Below are 15,635 nucleotides of genomic sequence, written 5' to 3'. Positions count from 1 at the left end.
CTTTTTATGATAGTGATGGTGTTGTTATTGTCATGGTTTGATTTCTAATAAATAATTTGCTGATAAACTGATTCCAGGAGGTTGGGAGGCACAGATTTGACTTGTCTCATGATAGGACTGGAATGGTGACTGTCCCCAAAGACAATAGTTTAAGTACCAAAGCAGTTCAGTTTGTGTGTTCTTCTGCAGCAGTGTGAGTGGCTAAAAAGTCCAGTTCTCAAGAAACAGTCCTTGCCACAGATAATGCAGGTGTAAGGCACAGGGCCAGAAAATGAAGCTGGAGAATGACTAGTTATTGAGGCCTGCTTTGCTTTCCTCTTTGCTCTCTTCACTTTCCTCTCTCAACCACCTCTTTGGTTTCTTTGACTGCCTGTCACTAGCTGCATCTTCCCAGCTTGCAGTGTCAATGTTGAAAGTTCAAGACCCTCTTGCAAATGCCCTTCAACCTGTGGCTAAGTCAGTCAAATGGCCTTGGAGCAGCTGCATATAAGAGATTCATATAACAGTATTGATTAGACTTGGTAATTTGCTTTTTCAAGTAATTTGATGTCAAGAACTTTGGTTTCCCATTTGATATTTAGAATATGACCAAAAACAGCAGGTGTGGAAGGTGTTTAGTTTTCACGTACCTGTTGTAGGTGGCTGAGGTCTCGCTACCATATAGCAGTGTGTTCAAAACGCACAACTGGTAGACCCACCCCCTGGTATTCAGTGTCAGTTTCCTATTATCCCACACACACAAGATCAGTTGGAAAGACAGCCATCCCATTTGGCCAATGTGAGAATTAAGCTTGTCAGCTAGAGATAAAATATCTGATACAGTTGATCGATAGCAGAACGTGCACTACTTCTAGCATGGTACTAACTACCAAACTTCCGGTGCAGTTCAGATACTGTGCCGTAATCATCATCTTTAGACCAATAGTTAATCCAAATTCATCACAAGCTAGCACAAAGCTACTGCAAAGTTACTGGAGCTTCCCTTCACTGTGTGCAATTAGCACTGCATTGTGGGTAAAAAGAACTTCTCTTAGCAGGTGTTTGACTTTGCAATTTAATAGCAAAAAGTAATGTTGAAGAATTTTTTCCATCTCAGATGTATGGCTTTAATGCTGATGAGAAAGCATGGCCAAGCAGCAGTGAGAAGACTATACTGAAGTGGTGGTGCCAAAACATGTCGCTATTTGACACAGTGAATTTCAAAGCTGTTTGATTGATCACCATCACACTGGACTATATAGCCTTCATGCAAGGGTCCAATCATATTGAGAAGGATGGGGGGGGGGGGGAGGAAGGGGGTTAACCAATTCTCTTTAGCAATTGGAAAAGGCTTTCTGCTGAGCAGGTCAAAAAGCTTATGTTAGATGTATGAAGGCCACATAGGGAGCTTTTCCTTGTTCTCAAACACTTTTCTTGCAGTTGCCTTAGTGTGAAGATAATGGATAATTGATCTACCACACTGAAATTGCACTGACTCTCTGGATATGCACAAAAGGACTTGCAGTCTTGAGAATGAAGACTATGAATACCTTGCCAGCAACTCTAAAGAGAGATTCCTCTGTAACTGTTGCAATCACTTTTATCTGCTTTGGTTTTTTGTGCAGTGTTATTTATGATGGTGGTATTCTTTATATCTTGTGCTAGACCTACTTTCCTCCAGCAAGCAAACAGAACATTATGCTTAAACAGCTACACAATCGGTCCTCCTTATTTCAGTATGGCAGCTGGAATTCCATTTTTTCCTATCGCCTTTCTTGGGACCAGAGAAGTAATTGCCTTTTCAAGCTCATTTGTAGGTGATTGTATATCTAGCTCTTCAATAGTATGGGATCATATTTAGTGCTTCTTCAATAACCGTGGTTTCACATGAATAGAGTTTGTGATAGTGTTCCATCCATCATTGCATCTGTTTGCTTCTGTCAATATGTCTCTATTAAGAGATTTGAGCAGGGCAGTCTTCTTGGCTGAAGGACACCTTGTTTGCTTGAATCCCTCATGTATACCTCTTGGCTCTCCATTCTCAAAGAACATTTCTGCCTTCTTGCACAGGGTGCCAGTATCATTGCAATGAACAGCAAGGCAATGTGCTCAATGCACTCTTGGCCAGTCTGAGGTTAGCACATATCTCCAGAATGGGGTTCATGTTGTGATATAGATATGCTATGCATTTTGTTTCAGTAACTGGAAGCTTTTTTTTTTTTTTTTTTTTTTTTTTTTAGAATATGCTGCAAACCTGTCTTGTACAGGCATTTTATCAAAAGCCAAAGTTGCAGCTTATGGATGGATATTCATGCTGATGTATGCCATGCTGCATCAGCATTCAGGGGAGATGCAACATAGCTTCACTGAGATTTGCAATGAATTGAGATACCATCCTTGATCTTTTGAGTTGGTATTAATGCATGGGTGACTGTGTGGTTTGGTACAATGGATTTGCCATAGTACAACCTTATTTTGCAGCACTATCCAGTCTTCACTGTGAAAACTGCAAGTATGGAGAACATTTTAGAGGTGTTTTCTACAGATGACAGTTAAATCCAGTTGGTGCCAGTATTCAAATCTGGCGTTTCTCCCTGACACCTTCCGGCAGTGGCCATCTTGGAAGTAGGTGTTGGCATCATAGAACAAGAGAACACTCACACCAGACTCTGCTTCAGCTGAAGCAGCAGCAGACTTGATTCCAAAACACAACATAGCACCTAGCGAGTAAGGAGACAGGCTGCTGTTGGGTTGGACAGACACTGACTGGCACTTGTTGAGTTCTTATATAACAGGCATGGGCAGCCTTTTGTGGATAATGACCAAGAGCGGTTAAGCCACATTAATTCAATTACAAGCCTTGCAGAGGCTGCATGAGTTCCTTACAGTTGGTAATGCTCAGGCCCCAGTGACTGCAGAGTTCCAGTAGTCTTTGCCCATTGTGGTTCATTTCCCCCTCCTTCCCCCTCCCCCCGCGCATTGTGGTGGCCAGTGCATATTGGCCACATCTCATTATCTGAGCCAACTCTACTATCAAAATCTTCTAGAAGTAACTTACTGATAACTCTGTCATGTTACTGATAGAATAAGTCCTTCTCCTCAGAGATGAAGGAAAATATTGAGGTATATATCCTGATATTAGCAAAGCCACCTGTGGTAGATATTCTTAGTGACAGGACAATTTTGATATTGCAACGGGGATATTTGGTCATGAGTGCTAATCAATTCGACTGCAAAACCTATCCTGTGCTAGCAGCAGTCTTGTTTACTTTTTCCATGCCAGGAAAACAGTGTACTGCATCTCAGAACAGCCATACTGCATCAGACCAATGGTCTCATGTAGAGAACCTGTCCTCTAGTTTGGTTTCAGAGAGAGGGGCTACCTCAATGTCACTTCTGCAGCTCGCAGTCTTGATGGACTTCCTAGGATCAATGAGATCCTCTAGATCATTTGACATATCAGCATACATTATCCTCACATTCCAACAAGCAATTTAGAAAAGGGCAACCATCATCCCTGGACCTTCTGTGTGTATACCTAGGCAGAAAAAAATAGGGAAGCAGAAGCTTGCCTTAGGAGCAAAGCCTCTCTTGGTGATACTGAGTGAGCTTGGAGACTAAGCCATTTGGAAGCCAGCACAGCTGCAGCAGATGTCACAGGGCAGCACTGAGTTGCAGGGCCAACTACCTCATGTTTTTCCACAGTGGCTTTGGTTCAGAGCTTTCCCCCCTTGCTTTTATTCAGACAAAGTAGCTACAAGGCAACACCACTAGATGGAATGAAGAACGATATCCAAAAAAGAATAACTCCAATGGGCATCTGGCATATCTCCACCACTCAGTGTCTCAGGCTTACAGACTAAGAATTCTGACATTGGATTAAGAGAATCCATTATTTTAACATTTAAAACAAATCTATCCAAGATTTATGATAATTTAGGGGAGTTTTGCATGTAAATAATGAGTGATATATGGGAATATAAGTGTATACTGACCTTCATAGATTTTAAAGCCAGACAGAACCAATATGATCAATTATCTACTCCTCTGAGTAACACAGGCCAATAACAATTCCTGCAGTGAAAGGAATATTCTGACCTTGACAGCATCCCTTCAATTACATAGTGCCTTTTCCAAACTTTATAAGATATTGTGGCAACGCATCTCTATCACCACATCAACCTGAGCAGTTCTCACTCCAGCTGCACCCCTCACCCTGCTGCCAGAGTAAATCAGTCCTTCTTCAGAGGTTCATAATTCTTAAGTGATTTATTTACAGTTTTCACAAGGTAGGCCTCAGGGTGGGCCTGAGTAGTTTCCTTAAGCAAAAGTCCCAACCCAAATACATTTACTTGCTTCCACCAGAGTACTGCTCCTTATTATGCTGGTTCCTGGTCATCAGCCCCACCCCAAACAGTAGTAAACTCAACATTTCCTCTGTAGGGAGAACAGCTCTCCTCCTAGGAGGAACCTTTTTTCCCTACTGCCTCCAAACCTTCTGCAGTGTGTTTCTAGTTCCCCTTCTTCTTCACTGGAAGAAGTTTTTAAAAGGTCACCACCGAGCCCTTAACTGGGCTTAAGTGTCTTTAATTAACCCCAGGTAACCTCTTATCAGCTCATAAGAAAAAGGGCTTTAACCAGTCTAAGCTGATATACCTGCTTTCAATCACACTCCTATAGCTGTCAGGTCTGACTCTCTCACACTATATACAGGAATTGCACAACCAACTAACTATAGGGTGAAATGCTGGCACTGCTATACACCCATTTTGGTTAGCTCAAGAGAAACTTATTCACCTGGAGTGACAGAAGGAAATTAATAGGAAGGTTTTTATTACACATACACAAACTGGGCATGGACACAGTGGTCATTAGCAGTTTGCACAGGTTACTGTTAATGAAAAGAGGAAAGCTCTGTTTTTCCAGTTCTGAAAATTGGGGATATAGTTTGGGTAGTCTTGGATTTGAGACTGCTGTGTTACTTGTGACCTGGGAAGTGCAAAATGAACAAGTGTTGTTTTCCTCAGTGAATTCTGTGCTATAGAGAGAGGTCAGAAAAGTCCAGGCCTTCCACTGTTGTTACTTGTTGGGGCCTGGTGAGATTCCATACAAAAGGTATAGAAGAATATCACTCCCTAGCAAACTTTAATTTGTCTGGATTTATAAAATGTATATCTAAATACTATGCATAGTTAGTAGGGAATTTAGTGTATACTAAGAAATTTCTTAGCAATCAGATATAAATGAACACTTCTAAAAGTGTTCAAATCCCATCCGAATTTCTAGTCAAAGCTATCAGGTGTCTTTCTGTCCAATAAAAAGGTGGATATAAGGTGTGATGCCTTTATTCACACTGAATAGTTCCTTATGCTGTGAGTAGTCCCAATGACAGGATTGTGTCCTTAATTTTTTGTTTTCATGTGGATCCCTTTCTGGATGTGCTATTAATATGGACTCACTAGGTCTGGCATAGTGTACTCCATAGCTGTTTGGATGTGGAATGATCCTTTCCTTCTCCTATTGCATATAATAGAATTGAACTTCATACTAATTATCTACCACTCCTACATGCAGCAAACCTCTCCCTCATGGAAAGAATTATCTGTGTATAAGGACCACGCCTTGTATTTGGCCTTCTTTGGATTAGTTTATTTAATAAAGAATTTCTTTCCTGTAAAGAAGGATTTTTGCCTGATAACTTGTTTCTGTGATTTGGACTCTGTCTACATTAAGAAAATACCAGTGAGACTGAAATGAGCTTCACCAGTGCAGCATGTCTACTTTAAGGGTTTGCTGGTATAAGTACATTGATATTGTTACAATGGTATACATTTCCTTAATGCAGACAGGCATCATCTTTTTTTCGCCTTGGATCCTAAGTTAAGGGTAAACTCTGTGTAATCCTTTAAAAATGTATTACAGAAAAGGCGCTTATACAGATCTCTTCCGTGTTTATAGGAGGCTTAGGGCCAGATCCTGTAAACCTTTACCCCTGTAAGTACTTACTCAAAAGAGTAGCCCAGTTTACTACAATGGGACTACTTACTAATGTTTGGACTCCTTCCATGAATAAAAGTTTTCAGGACCATGCCTTTACTTACTAAAACCAGATACAAAAAAGGAAGAACGGTAAACACATATTAAGTTTATTCCACCTATTGTGAAGAATGTTTACATCTCTATGCCCATCAATAATGAAATTTTAGAAGCGTGCATCTATTAAATATCCTGTAAACTAAAGACTAAAGTTTTACATTAAACTTTTTTTAACCTCTACTCTGTGTAAAACTATATATACTCTTGTACAATGTACATTTTCATTTTTTCCTAATATGTAGTGTCAATAGAACCATTTCTTTAAAATATGCCATATAACTATTGTTTTTTCCCCTTCCCCTCAGCAAAAGCAACCAATTCCAATTCTGAGAGTCATGTAAAGGCATTTTTCCTTACAAGTATACAAGAGAACAATGTGATTAACTTTAACCCAACTTACAGGTGAAAAGTGTTAGCTAATGCAGGCTGAATTATTGTCTGATACATATTCTCCTATACTCAGCTTATTCACTTAAAACAATTAATTCAATTGTCTTAACTTAAAACCAGTTAAATAAAGGAGCCTCTATGTGCCTGACCAAAGGTCAGACTGAATCAACTAACAGTTTTCAGTCTCAGGGCCACCCCACATTGTAGTTTCTTGCCTATTTTAGGCAGAGCTTGTAGCTTCATCTATTGTCATGCTTTCCATTATTAGACCCTGTTTCTGTTGTTTATAACTTTCTGCAACTTCAACCATTGGAACTGAAATGTTCCATGCTGGGTGTGGGGGTATCTTTCTGAGGCAATTTTTTGGGAATGTTTCTGCAAAAATAGTTCAGCCATTTCTCAGACTGTTACTAGGAGAAAAAAAATGTTATTTTGTCCATATTAAAGTCTTGCAAACCCCTTCAATGAGAAGCTATAATGCTCTCATATTTTGGAGCAAGGACTTGAAAACTTGGCAGGAGGCTCTCTCTAGCATCAGGGATGTGCCTTTGGCTATCCCCATGAAAATTCCTCCCCAGTTTGGCCAATTTATAATTCTTTGAAAAACTACAGTTTGCACATACTCTATAGAGACTTGGCAGCTAAATTCTCTGATGATTGTCTTTGTACAGGGCTTGTTCCAGCCCAGGGCTGCAGTGATTAACCAGGACTTCCCCTGCAATTGCTCCATCCAGGAGCTGGGGGCCACTGAAGCACCAGGCACAGGAACGCAGAGCAGGAAGATTCTCTCCTGTGTTTCCAGTGCTCCCTCTGATGGCAAATGCCCCCCACCCAGACCTTGAGGAAGAGGAGGAAACAGACTGCCTTCTCAAACACTATTTCTAGCTTCCTTTGCTCAAAAAGAACAGCTATGTGTATATCAAGTTTGTCTGACATGTGGCACCAAAGTGGTTATTCCTATCACATTCAAGTCATGAGTACTCCAAGAATTATACGAGGACCATTTGGGAACAGTAAAAATGAAAGTCCTGATCAGGAGTTTTGTGAGGTGGTCAGGGACTGATACACAAATGGAAGAATTGGCAAAATAACATCTAGGCTGTTAGCAAACCCAACACAAGCTTAACGTGCTCCATTGCATCCTTGGGAATGACTGACTACCCAGTGGCAGTGAATCTATATGGTCTGTGCTGGACTATTTATGGGTCATATGTTGTTTTTTTTTTATTGCAGTAGATGCCCATTCTAAATGGCCTGAATTAGTCAGTATGAACTCAACTAATTCAATGTACATGGTGGAAGTTTTAAAAACTATTGTTTTCAAGGATGGGAGGGTCTGGAACAGATTGTAACCATGGAACTCAATTCACAGTCAGAGAGTTTCAGATGTTCCTCAAAAACTAATGGTATCAATCATGTCACATCAGCTCCTCACCATCCAACCACCAATGGTTGGTGGAAAACCTTATTCTAACATTTGAGAATAGCTCCATGGCTAGAAGACCTCGTGGGATTGGAGCTCTCTGGCCAGCTTCATTTACATGAATTACAATGTTTCCATCTACTGAATTTTGTTGTTTTGGTTGGAATTTGTTTATGATTTGATGAGTAAATGTGACAATAAATTAGTATTTTTATGGTACTCATAAAAGGACGTAGGAATTATGCAGGATATGCCTTGGTGAGGGGCCACACTGACTTTATGCGTAATGGACACATTGGTTGGGTAATGAAGCTCAGGCTAAGCAAAAAGATGTTAAAAGGCTGCATCTTGGAGATGAGGAGTGCTATCTCATGAACTCTGTCCAAGCATCCTGTTTTGTTTTGGGTTCCTCACCTAAGCCCTGTGTGGAAGAATTTCTGGGACTGGCTATAGAAGCAGAGCTGACTCTAAAGTGAGAGCTGATGGGGCTCAATTAGATCAATGATGGCTGTGAAATGGAGATGATTCCAGGGCAAGGAATGACAGGAGCAGCACTCGTGGCAGAGCTGAAATCACAGAACTGAACTACATAGCTGCACATCAGAGCAGGAGGAGCGGTTCTGCCAGGACTGGAGCAGACCAGTGGAAGAGAGTCACACTCAGATGCCCTTGACTGCCACTAAGACTAACTCAACCTGTGGGTGTTAAGTGCTGGGTTCGTGGTGAGTTCTGGGTCTCCATAAACCAGACATTCATTATTTAGGATGGGGAGTTGGCCAGACTACTGATGTATTACTTAGGGTTGCTCAGTTTCTTATATGCAAATATAACATTGGGTTTCCATGTTTCTTTTTATGGTTTCCTCAGTGTTTAATTTTTGCCAGGGCTGAGCCCCAGAACCTCTGGGCTTGCTACATCATTTATGAACATAAAAAAATTTGAGCCCCGGCACCTCTTTCAATACAAATTAAGCTCTGTGTTTCCTCCTTTCCCCCCAAATAAAAAGATACATGTGTTCCATGTTTCCAGAGGACTCCTGAGTGCTTGCATGTGAGGGAAATATCTTTCAATGTGTCCAGGGAATTTATTTATTTATGTCTCACAGAAGTAGTACAGCTCTGGGTAGGCACTTGAATCATAGATTTATTTATTTCATAAAAGGACTCCTGGATGGATTGAATCTGGCAAATGTTGCTGCTATTGGCACTTGTCAGAAGAATCACATAAATGTATGACCCACTCAAAACATCATTGTTTCCATAGTGTGCTGCAAATTATTCTACAGCTTCTGTGAAAATATTTCCTACAGCAATTACTATTGTAATGCAGGTTTCCTGCAGCATCACGCAAAGCACTACTTTTGAATAGCCACATCTAAGGCATGACCCCTGACTTAGTTCTGTTTCAGTGGTGGGAGAAGACTGAGCTCACAGTGAAAGAGCATCAGATCAGTTTTGTCCAGTGCAGCAGTTTAGAAATTAAGAGGATATCACTGTTACTAAATAGGGAACTATATTGGGCAGTTAAGCACCTCCCTGCTGTGAAGGCTAGTTTTCATTGATCCTCACTGCACACAGTAGATGAGACAATGCATTTTTACTAAAACACTTGAGTGCTTGACATTTGCTAATTCATTTATCGATACATGCAGTACCTTAAAGTGAGATTCTGCAGTCTAGAACAAAAAAATCAGATTATGGTTTCATTAAATTAGGTCATGGTCTCTGTAGGGATCCGTGGCCATCCTTCCCAGTCAGTCTCTGCAGGAGACCAGGCCCCTTCACTACCACATACCTGTGAAGGCAGGCCTAAAAGGGGAATTAGTAGTCTTGGGGGCTCTGGCCCTCAGGCAGGGCAAGGCAAGGCAGAGCAAATAAACACAGGTCATTTGGTCTCAGCTGGGAAGGCTACCACCTCAGGGATGGAGATGGCAGCAGGGGGATAGGAGGACCTGGGACCACACTACTCCACCAGGTCCCAATCCAGAGCCCTGACAGTGGCATCCCTCCTATTACCCCATTGCAGTGTACCTCTATCTCATGGGGTTCCTCCATTTCCCTGGGGTACACAGCCAGCAGCAGTCCCAGCAGCTCCTCTGTGCCCTTGTCAATCAGCAGAACCAGCACCTCTTCTGCACTAGAACTCATGCTCAGGCATAGGGCCAACTGAGCTGCAGGGCCCGCCTTTTGAACTTCCTGTCCCACCCCTCTACTTCTAACAGGGCAGGCAAGGCTTGCCTGGCTCTGCCCGCCAGGAGGTGGATGGTGGTTCCTCCGTGTCAGTAGCTACAGTCTCTTACTTGCATCTCTCCAACCTCTCCCACAAGCTCCCTGTGTGTCACTTTCCCATCCCTTTTTGTTTCAGAGACTCCCTGAAACTCTCCTATATCCTCCCTCATGCCAGGGGCTCTGTATGTCTCCCATTACCCCTCTCCCCACACTAGGGTCCCCTATTCTCTCCCCCTGATTCCCACATAGGGACTTTGTGTGAGCCTCCATCTTCCCCTTCACCCATGCTTTTTTATTTCTGTCTGGGGGGTCATTCAGCATGTCAACATTTTAAATCATATTGGAGGATGGGCAGAAATGAGATGGGGTATTTTTATGCTGGAAAATGTTCATGGCTGTCAACAACAAGTTCTTTACTCTATAGACAAGTACAGAGGTGATTGAAGCTTCTGGCTCCACTAACCAGGTGCCATAGGCTCCCCTTGTCTGATTTTCCAGTCTTCACCAAAATCAGTGGGGTTCTGCCCATTAACACCTAAAACATTACCTGAAAATTTGGAATTGATTGGCTGTGGCATTCAAAAGTTTTCACATCATAGTCAGACAGACAAACAGAAATGCCATTGAGTTCAGTGTAAGGCCTCACTTTGCTTGGCCAATTACATTTCTGGGTTAAACAAAGCACCATCAATCACAGATGTACAACATATTTTATAATACTAGCAAGCTAAGTAAAATGTGGCAGCCACCAGAGGGCATAACAGCTTTTAAAAAATGATTACAATATCCTGTTGTGCTATATTTCTGAGTCTTTCTAATGTGAAATCAAAATATAATTCTTAGTGAATGACAAATCCATGGTGCAGTTTAATGCCTTATAAAATATTAGCAAACTGATTGAAGATTATATTTTCAAAGCTTGCTGTTGAACAGGGGATCAACTCATACTCATTGATTTTTAAGATCAGAAGGGACCATTTTGACTAAGATGATGGAGAATCCACCATAGCCCTTGGTAAACTTTGTAAACCAAGTTTGTAAACTTGTAAACTTGGTAAACTTTCCAAGATATTTTCATAAATCAGCCAGTTAGCTTGATGCAGTTTACCACATATTTGCTCGTATACAAATGATATCAAATGTTTAACAGAGACTATGTGGTTTAATATTAAATCTTCTATGAATTAGATATTAAACCTACCCAATTTAATTCATTTCCAGGCACAAAAGACTTTAACCTGGAGATATTGGAAGGCCTTATGCAGAATGCAATGCTTACTTTGCAGACAAAGTGTACAGATCAGACAGTGACCAAATGGCAGCATTCCTCTGGTATCTCAAAGGCATATTTTTTGACACTGTTGGAAGCAAAGGGTTGTCATAAAGAGGCCACGCAAGCAGCAAATCCAATTTATTCATCATTCCAAAATCATCATACATTACATTTTGCATTGTGTGAAACATAGTAGTTTCTGTTGAGGAGAGACCACCACAAAGCAAAATGGTATCCTTTAGAAATCCTCTACGTTATCCTAGAGAAATTCTTGATGTGGCTTCTTATGTTGTACCGCACTATGATCAGGGTCTGAATGGAAAAGCTAATTTTCAAACATTTACCCATCCTTTAAAGAGAAACAAGCACACGTGCCTGACTATTTCCCAAGTAACACCTAGGATTAGTATAAATGAGGGTTTTTTTTTAAAAAAAGAGAAAAAATATATATTTTGTAGGCTTTGTGCATGTGTCTGTGATTTGACCAAGATGTATGCCTGAAGTTGGACTCCTGATTCCATAGTCACACCTCTAGGATGAAATCCTGGTTTCAGTGAAGTCAATGGGAGTTTTGCCATTGATTTCAGTGGGGCTAGGATTTCACCCCAGTGCCTGATTAATACCACAGTGAATGACCTCATTTTCAAAAATCTCACACACCTAGAATCTCCCATTGTCTTAAATGGGAGGTGGTGTTTGCTCAACTGTTTTGAAAATTAGGTCACTTATCTAGACACCTAAATCAGGATTTAGCCTGACTTTAAGCACCATTTTTGTATATCTTGCCTGTGGCTAGAGTCACTTTCACCATTCCCCTGTATGATCAGTTTTCCTTCGTCGTGTAAATTTCTGACATGAGAACACAGGAGACTATCTTTAAAAAAAAAAAAAAGAAAGAAAGAAAATTTGATTGTGGAACCACAAAACTCTGCAAGAAGAAAGATGATTCAGGGGCAGGTGTAGTATGAGAAACTTCTTACTTTCCTCTCAGTTGACTATATTTCAAGTACATTATATGGTTTTACTTTTATCGGCTATACTGCAAGCATTTGGACTCTGCCTATCATGTTACTCGAGAAAAGCAACATATGTATATCTCACAATCACCAAACAACTGAAGTCAAAGTAAAGATTTAAGAAGTTATTTTCTGTACCCTAAATCTCTACATAATAGTATAAAGACATAATATCATAGAATATTTGGATTGGAAGGGACCTCAGGTGGTCATCTATGCTAACCACCTGCTCAAAGCAGGACTAACCCCAACTAAATCATCCCAGCCAGGGCTTTATCAAGCCGGGCCTTAAAGACTTCTAAGGATTAAGATTCCACCACCTCCCTAAATAACCCATTCCAGTGCTTCACCAGCCTCCTAGTGAAAAAGTTTTTCCTAATATCCAGTATAGACCTCCCCCACTGCAGCTTGAAACTATTGCTCCTTGTTCTGTCATCTGCCACCACTGAGAACACCCTAGCTCCATCTTCCCCGGAATCCCCCTTCACGTAATCAAAGGCCACTATCAAATCCCCCCTCACTTTTCCCTTCTGCAGACTAAACAAGCCTAGTTCCCTCAACCTCTCCTCATCTGTCATGTGCTCCAGCCCCCTAATAATTTTCACTGCCCTCCGCTCGACTATCTCCAATTTGTCCACATCTTTCCTGTAGTGGGGGGCTCAAAACTACACATAATACTCCAAATGAGGCCTCACCAATGCCGAATAGAGGGGAATCACCACTTCCCTGGATCTGCTGGCAATGCTGCTACTAATGCAATCCGATATGCATTAGCCTTCCTGGAAATAAGGGGACACGGTTGACTCATATCCAGCTTCTAGTCCACTGTAACCCCCAGATGCTTTTCTGCAGAACTGCCGCCTAACCAGTCGGTCCCCAGTCCGTAGCAGTCCATGGGATTCTTCTGTCCTAAGTGCAGGACTGTGCACTTGAACCTCATCAGATTTCTTTTGGCCCACCAAATTGGCTCCAATTTGTGCAAGGCACTCTGTATCCTATCCCTATCCTCCAGAGTATCTACTACTCCCCCCAGCTTAATGTCATCTGTAAACTTTCTGACGGTGCAATCCACACCATCCTTCAGATCATTAATGAAGATGTTGAACAAAACTGGCCCCAGGACCGACTTGTTGCACTCCGCTTGTTACTGGCTACCAACTACACATCGAGCCGTTGATCACTACCCGTTGAGCCCAATCATCTAGCCAGCTTTCTATCTACCTTATAGTGCATTCATCCAACCCATACTGCTTTAAGTTGCTGGCAAGAATACTGTGGGAGACTGCATAAAAAGCTTTGCTAAAGTCAAGATATATCACATCCACCACTTTCTCCACATCCATAGTGCCAGTCATCTCATCATAGAAGGCAGTCAGGTTTGTCAGGCATGACTTGCCTTTGGTGAATCCATGCTGACTGTTCCTGATCATCTTCATCCGTTCCAAGTGCCTCAAAATGGATTCCTTGAGGACCTGCTCCATGATATTTGCAGGGACTGAGGTGAGGCTGACTGGCCTGTAGTTCCCCAGATCCTCCTTCCTTTTCTGAAGATGGGCACTATATTTGCCTTTTTACAATCATCCGGGACCTCCCCCAATCGCCACAAGTTTTCAAAGAGAATGGCCAATGGCGCTGCAATCACATCAGCCAACTCCCTCAACACTCTTGGATGCGTTGCATCCAGCCCCATGGCCTTGTTATGTCCAGCTTTTCTAAATAGTCCTGAACTTGCTTTATCAGCACTGAGTGCTGCTCACCTCCTCCCCATTCTGTGCTGTGCAGTGCAGTAGTCTGGGAGCTGACCTTGTCTGTGAAGACAGAGGCAAAAGAAGCATTGAGTACTTCAGCTTTTTCCACATCATATCACTAGGTTGTCTCCCCCATTAAATAAGGGGCCCACTTTCCCTGACCTTGTTACTAACATACCTGCAGAAACCATTCATGTTACCCTTCATGTCTCATGGCATTTTGAACAATTTAACATGACAAAGTAATTTGTTTCTACATAGAGGGCTATATTTTTCAAACTGCATTTAATGGCATTTTCTACACTAAAAAGTTGTATTGCTTTAACTATTCCAGTATAATTATAGCAATACAAACCCTCATGCCATGATGTCAGTATGGAGGTGCTGTATATATGGGTATATATGTTCCCATACGGGAAGGTGATATCTGTACTAGTGTAAGTCACCTTTATCGGCCTAATGACATCCACACTAGGGCTTGTAGAAGCACACAGATATCAATAAAATAAACATACCCCTAGAAGACATAGTTATATGGTATAACTTTCAAGTGTAGACCAGGCCTAAGTACGCAATAAGGGAAAGAGTGTGCAATGAAATAGGACCTAATCATTACTTGGGCAAAAGTCCCACCTGACATCAACAGAAGTTTGACTTGAATAAGGACTGAATGATCAGGCCCAGAATTATTTTCAGAAGGGAAACCTATGAGCCTAATGCAACTTCAAAGAATTCTAATTTTTATGAGAGGCATTTTGCAGACTTACATTATTCCTCCAAAAATTGTACTCAGTGTAACAGACTTTCAAAATTTTCTGGGATAGGACATTGTGGTCACAGCTGCACACAGTCCAATGTGGTCTTGCATAGCCCCTCCTATTTGGACTACTCTACATACCGAAATTCTATCAGCTCCTCCCTGATCTTGGTCAAACAAACCAGAGCCTTTGAAACCAACGCTAGTAGCAGATTCAAGGCTTTGAAACCCAGGTTAGCAACAGATTCAACCTTATTTTTTACTGATGCTGAGACTACACTGTTCAGGAACATAATGTAAACAGCTAGTTGTTCTCCCCACCTTGCTTTTACACTTTCACAAGTATTAGCTGCAGTCTGTTATATCGACACTCAGTCTTACGGACTTTCAGAAGAAGTTAAAAAATGATTTAAGGAAGTGCCAGTTTCTTGAACACCCACATCATAATTCCCTGTCCCACAGAATGAATTGGTTCAGCTCTGAGCATCAGTGTTCTGCCCACCGACCACTCTTTCAGTTCCAGGCATCATTCCAAATATTTACAGGTGCATTTAGCCCAGACAGTGCAGTTGTTCCAGGTTCTCTCAACACTTCTGCTCTCCCCTTCCCAGGCTTCAGTCTCCAGTTCTCTGCTTTCCCTCTCCCATTGCAACCATCTGTTGCCCAGTAGCCACCAATAACTCTGAAAATGTTAAAGGAAAATTTGTATAGCAGACCACATCCAC

The sequence above is a fragment of the Emydura macquarii genome, unplaced genomic scaffold (genome assembly GCF_026122565.2).
Source record: "Emydura macquarii macquarii isolate MOO-44397 ecotype Brisbane River unplaced genomic scaffold, CSIRO-AGI_Emac_v2 contig_2452, whole genome shotgun sequence".
Lineage (NCBI taxonomy): Eukaryota > Metazoa > Chordata > Testudines > Chelidae > Emydura > Emydura macquarii.
The sequence above is the reverse complement of the archived record's forward strand: the minus strand, read 5'-3'. Positions refer to the sequence as shown.